General features: G+C 43.6%; 1 long non-coding RNA gene across 1 annotated transcript; it reads left to right on the forward strand.

Annotated features, from left to right (window-relative positions):
• Positions 1–2,791: 2,791 nt before the first annotated feature.
• Positions 2,792–5,483, forward strand: LOC139830623 (uncharacterized). Its single transcript, XR_011743482.1, has 4 exons — positions 2,792–3,059; positions 4,731–4,825; positions 4,999–5,066; positions 5,164–5,483. It is a non-coding gene; the product is annotated as an uncharacterized lncRNA (long non-coding RNA).
• Positions 5,484–6,438: the final 955 nt, after the last annotated feature.

Raw genomic sequence — 6,438 nt, forward strand, 5'->3', positions numbered from 1 at the left:
GAGTACTGTCAAACACTTACTCTGCTACGTCTCTGGGACAATGGACACTGGCTGCTCCTACACCTCAGCACCGGGTGGAGCTCGTCTGATCGGCTACAGCGATGCAGACTTGGCCGGTGACATCGATGATAGGAAGAGTACCTCAGGCACACTTTTCTTCTTCGGTGATTGTTTGGTGTCCTGGCAGAGCCAGAAGCAGAGGGTTGTGGCACTGTCATCCTGCGAGTCTGAATACATTGCAGCAGCAACCGCGGCTTGTCAGGGAGTCTGGCTAGGGCGTTTGCTCGGTGATCTGCTAGGAACTGATCCTCTGGTCGCCGATCTACATGTGGACAACAAGTCCGCAATTCAACTCATCAAGAACCCAGTGTTCCACGACCGCAGCAAGCATATTGAAGTGCGGTACCACTACATCAGGAACTGCGCTGAGAATGGCACCGTCGTGGTTCAGTTTGTTGGCACTGAAGATCAGCTCGCAGATATTCTTACAAAGGCTCTGGCCGAGTGCGTCTCCAGATGCTCCGTGAGAAGATCAAGGTCGCCAAGGTTCAGTAAGAGTAAGCGCACTTAAGGGGAGATTGTTGAATAATTTAGTGCAGTGCTAGTGTAGGTCTTGTTTTTCGTCAGACATAAGCAGGCTAGCTGCAGTAGCTTCAGTTTCAGACTAGTTTTCAGTTAGCCATTTTGTTTCAGTCAATTTAGACTTGGTCATGGCTGTCTTGGATGCTCGTGGGGATGGACACGACCTATTCATGCAGCTATCTTGTAGGGGAGATGGATCTGAGCGGTAGTGGGATGGCACTGCCCTGTAGGCTCGGGTGTTGATCCTAGTTTCTAGCTTTTCAGTTGTAAGCAGTTGATATAAAGAGATAAGAGACATACAGAAACCGTTGCAAGTTTTTTTCGCAACACAAAACACCTGAGTCAAGTCGTCACTGTAATTGGCATCTCCTGTGTCATGTTTCAAGGAGATATAGTGTTAGGATCCAGAATAGCCTGGAAAAAGTTGTGGTCGTTTCTGAGTTTTATCCATCTAGGAGTTCAATGTAATCTGGATTGGATGCAAGATTTGCATGTGTATCTTTAATTAGAAAGGCTGCAGAAAAGGAGAACTGAACACCAATTGCCAAGATGAATCTGTAGATATCCGTTCTTCAATTAAATATATATTTGGAAATCTGGTTGATCTTTTTCATTTATTTGGATGGACACACGAAAACTCGCACTTTTGTTTCAACCAAATGCCTTCTTTATTATTGCAGTTATCAATATATTTCAGATCCATGCTGCCTATTTTGTATAGCTATCTTGCACTTTATAACAATACATTTCTCCTATAAATGATCCTAGACTACCCTCTCAACCAGGCCATCTGAAAGGGGCACATCAATCCTGGTCGTCCATTTCACTTGCACAGTAAATTCCCAATCCCACTTTTCACCTCAGCCGTCGGATGTGGTAATTATTTTATCACCTTTTGCTTGTCCAAACGAGCCAATGACTTATGGGACCAGTTGTGTGTGCGGGCCACCGGTCGGAGGCACCCACGCCCGCTCGTCCGAGTCATCTTCTTTCTCCTGCGCGCGTGTGGGGCAGTGAAAACCCTAGATCGCGAAGCACCCAATCCCCGCGTCTCCTCCTCCCTTCTCAGCCTCGCTCGAGTGGAGGCAGGTGGGGAACAGAGGCGGCTCGACGACGCAGCGGTGCGATGGGGCTGGGCTGGTGCGGGGAAGGGCGGCTGCTGTGCATCGCGGGTCGAGGGCGCGGTGGTGGGCTGGCGGCGGCGACCTGTGTGGCGGCGACGACGGCGTGCGGGAGGAGGAGGGAGGCGGAGCTGCGCCGGCCGCCCAGGTGACAAAGAGGAGGCTGGGGCGCAGCGTGGAGGTGACGGTCGGCCCGCCTGTAGATGCGAGGCGCGGGAGCGGCGATTGTCGCGGGTCAACGACGCGGTGATGGGCTGGCGGCGGCGACCTGGCGCGATGGGGGATGACCTGGGGCTGACCACCGGACGTGCAGGGACGGAGCGGCAGGTGGTAGCGCGGGGATGAGGTTCGTCTTGCTTCTCCCTCCTCTCTTTCTCTGTGTATCTCTCTCTCATCTCTCACTCTCGTTTTTCTCCTTTTTATCATGGACGGCGGCCGGATCTTTTGGAGAAAGCGGCGCGGTGATGGACTACTTGATGCCTAGAAGGGAGGAAGAAGGGGCGGGTGGCATGGCCTCAACGGGACGAGGAGGAGGCGGATTCCGGCATGGCCTGCACGGCTGCACTTTCTTCTCGGTACCTTCGCGTCTATGGCCTCCTCGCTGTCAAAATAGATTGATCTAAATCATCCTTTCGACTCGTGGAGGGCTTGGTGGTCAGCGGCAAGGTAGGCAATGGATACCTCCCCTTCTCTCTATTTCTTGATGGTTACAATAATCTATCTAAGTTTTACATGTTACTTTGTGGTTTTGTTCTTTTTTTAATCTCAGGATCTGGTTTCTTCTTGCTAAGATGAGGTGGTCTCATGCTCTGTAGGTTTCCGACAACATGTTTGTTTTAATTCTTGACTCAACTGAAATTTGTTTTATCTGCAGGCAGTGGCATCTAAAACGGTCTTGTCTCTTACACCACTTGATGTGCAGCTCATCCCGCACTACAGCTGGGAAGGAAGGCCCCAAGGCGAGCCATTTTTCATCTCTTACTGCTCTATTAATAAGAGATTTGCACGTCACGAAAAGAACAAGAAAATATTATGGGTTTTATGATGCATGGTTAGAAACATTTTGAGTTAGTTTATGTTCACGAAAAGAATACTAAAAGAGACGAACTAATTTGAATTAGTTTATCTACATTTTGCAGGCTGATATTTTTGTCAGTTTGTAACTCCTTAAATTGATTTAGGTTGTGTTTGGTTTTGGTTAATTTATAGAGGAATCAAAAAGGAAGAAGGCACATGAATAAGAGAACAAGGCGACTCTGGGTTGGCTCTCGTGGTGGCGCTGGGTGAAGGAGATGATGGGGCCGTTGTTGGGTGGAGGAGGGGGGTTGGGGTGTTACCTAGAGCGCAGATGATGGGGTAAATTTTTTTCTATAAGGTTCTAGACAAAACTTGGTTCAATACTACATGCTAAACAAGATGGTTTTCCTTATAAGCTAGAAAATTTGCATTGCTACTTGGTGTTTGTGGTTTTTTTACCTATTGGGAGAGAGAAAAAAGTCGTCTACTTGCTAAATTAGTTTATATATAAAATACTACCCTTTGAAGACATGGGTCTTGGACATTTTTAAGCTGTACTACATGGTATGGTAGTAAGTAGGAAACAGCTATAAATTTAGTAGTCAATGCGCTCATGGATTTACTTGTGGGGACTTAATCTGTCTTTTAGCTCAGGTTTGATGTCCTAAGTTTTGCCATATGAATTCAATGAAGGTTACACAAGGCGATAGTTTAATCTTTTCCAGGATGAACTCAAAGAACCAATTGGGAAATCAGAAAACTACCATGATTTTTATTTCTATGAAATTGCCACTCATTGGTATTTCTGCCAGCTTCCAATTTCATGTTCCCCAATAGTACTGCTTATGCTTTAGGTTTGATATTATTTCCTTCAAGAATTCAGAAGAAGATTTCTTATTGTAGGTTTGGTGGATTTAGTTGACACATTGCTTGTTTGGATAATACCGTGAAAACATATCATGGAGAGAGTCCATCTGGTAAAGATAACGTCGAACATAAAATATATGGATGATACAGCTATTATGAAGCAGTAAAGAAATGACCTTACTTTTATAGTACTTTATATTTTGTTTCTATTTTGAAGAACTGCTTTACCACATCAGATAAAATCCAGAAGTAATTTGCCTACATTTATTATACTAGCTCTAAAGTCTGAGATGTCTCCTGCTCTGTACAGTTAATTTGTGGGCATATCATTGCTACTGTCTCCTAATTGGGTGATGAGCCTATGGTGTAGATTTTTGTGGGCACGTGTTTGTGATCTACCATGGTATCTAGCTTCATTTCTATCATGATACTGAATTTCTTAGTGCTTCAGTGTGTTATCTCGTGATTTATGTGGTGAGGGACAAATATGTAATGGAGGATATATTGTTGTTTTAGTCACCACTGTTTCATGTGCTACTAGGCACAAATTTCTGATATTAGCAGCTCTGGTTGTGTGCATCTTTTCTTTGTATACACTATGATTTGCTTTTTTTTTATTTCCCTTCTGTTTCATTCTCTAAGAATACTTGCTTTCAAAGATATACCAATGAGACAATCAGACAAATGGTAAAATTTTGTGTGCACTGACAGAGATCCTATCAAGTACACTAACTTGGTGTCCCTTGATCACCCTGGCATAATATTCTCCAATTTTGCATCCATTGCATCCTATTGGGAAACTACATGTATGGTCATATAGCTTTCTTGACTATTTTGGTTTCCGGACACTTATCTCCCTCCCGGTTGCTCCTCACTCTCACTCATCCTTCAGCCAGTGGAATGCATGGTCAAATTGCCACAGCCCTTGTGGTTTGCTTACTACAATAGAAATCCAAAATACACCCACTGGTCATTTTTTATTGATATAATTTATAAACAAGTTCTAATCATTATGTCCTCGGTTTCTTAGCTCCCTACCATTGTAGGGTTTGTACCTACAGCCTACTACCTTCACAATCAGTTTATTTTCTATTTTATGGTGTCCAGTAGTTTACCTAAACGTTAATACCTTGCTTTTCGTAGAGAATCTGAATAACAAAGGTGCGAATTGAGAAGGTTCTCAAGGCTGGTGCTAATATTGTAGATAACATGTTTCAGCATCATTATTAATTGTTAAGGTAAGCTAGATTTATGACAACTTTCTCTTACATGTTGAGTCTCAGCAGTATTACTATTATATTCTCTTGCGCATTAATTACTTTGTGAAGTGGAATATTCTAAACTTGACCTTTTAATGCATAATAATTATCCTAGAGAGAATCAACATGTACTAATTGATCATATTTCTAAGGCATGCTCTTTGCGGGCTTCACATCCCTCTGCTTGATTGCTGGTCTTCGTTTGTTATCTACCCGTTGTGTAAGATTTTCCAAATTATATATCTTCTTTATCATATTTCTTGATTCCTGAGAAAATTCAGAAAGCATGCTCATTTTCTAAAGTGTTTTTCTTTTAGTGCCAGAGCACATGAGTAGCAAACACACAAAATATAATCTCCCAAAACAAACCTATGTGCCTATATCGGGCGCGGCCGCCGCCATTGAGGTGATGGGGGAGGTGGGCGAGCGGGAGGGTCGAGGCCCGGCGGTGAGGTGGCCGGCGGGCGACGGTGCTGTGGCGACACCGAGGGGCAGGATCCGGGGAGGACATGCGGGATCTGGTCATGCCGGTCTTCCTCTGCGTTGCTACTTGCGCTGCTTCCTCCTCCTCTTGGCTGCCTCGTCTCCCCCAGGTAGGAAATCAAGGGCTCCAATTCTTCTCTTTTGTTTGTTTGATTCTCAGATGGATTCATTGGGTCTGCAAACTTGCCTACCCTTTGTGTACTTTCTTCCTGTGGCAAGGTAGTTGGTGCAAGGGTCTTATTTGCTGCCTTGGGTTCGATCTGTATAAAAAAAACCGGGCACACTTGCTAGATGCAGGTGCTGCTTTGCTGTGCAGTACAAAAAAAGATGGTTCATTGCTTCAGCTGCTATTTGTTGTTGATAGATGCAGCTGCTGGTACACAGTACACGCAAGTTTCCCCAGCTGTTATGAACGTGCCTTCCCATTTTATTTCTGGATAAAAAAAGGCGGATGAGGATTCAAGAACCATAAATTCACTTGAATAACAGAATAGGATTATGACCCCTAGCAAAGAAACTGAGGGGAAAAATGGATCTTGACTAAATGCTAAAGCAAAGCTAAATATACTTGATAGCAAACAAAAAAAAAGGCTTCTTCAGATAATGGGCTTTATTTAGCCAAGTGGATAGTAGTATTACAGTTCCCAAATCTGCAACACAAAACCTTTCTTCAGATAATGGGTTTTATTTAGTTAACTGGACAGGGTCATGCTTTTTCAAGATTAAATAAAAAGCGGAGGTTCCTGTATACATGATAGGTGTAAATGCAGCTTGTATTTTGCAGGTTAAGCGGTTTCCTTCTTACCGCAGAGGAAGAAATTAGTTGATTCTTTTTGCTTGGATATTTTCCCCATTTCAATGTTAATATCAATACACAACTTAGGCTGATTACAGTTCGTCACGTATGAAATCCATAAAAATGTAACATTAAGTACTCTTATATGGCACATGTATTTATATTTTTCATGAGACCAATCTTTACAATTTGTGTATATGAGCAACATTGAAATGGCTGTAATGGAATATCAGTATGTTTGTTTGGCACCCTTACTGTATCTTATCCGATCCGATCTGCCACAAGATGGCATCCTGATTTGTCACAAGATAAG

The sequence above is a fragment of the Lolium perenne genome, chromosome 4 (genome assembly GCF_019359855.2).
Source record: "Lolium perenne isolate Kyuss_39 chromosome 4, Kyuss_2.0, whole genome shotgun sequence".
NCBI classification, from domain to species: Eukaryota; Viridiplantae; Streptophyta; class Magnoliopsida; order Poales; family Poaceae; genus Lolium; species Lolium perenne.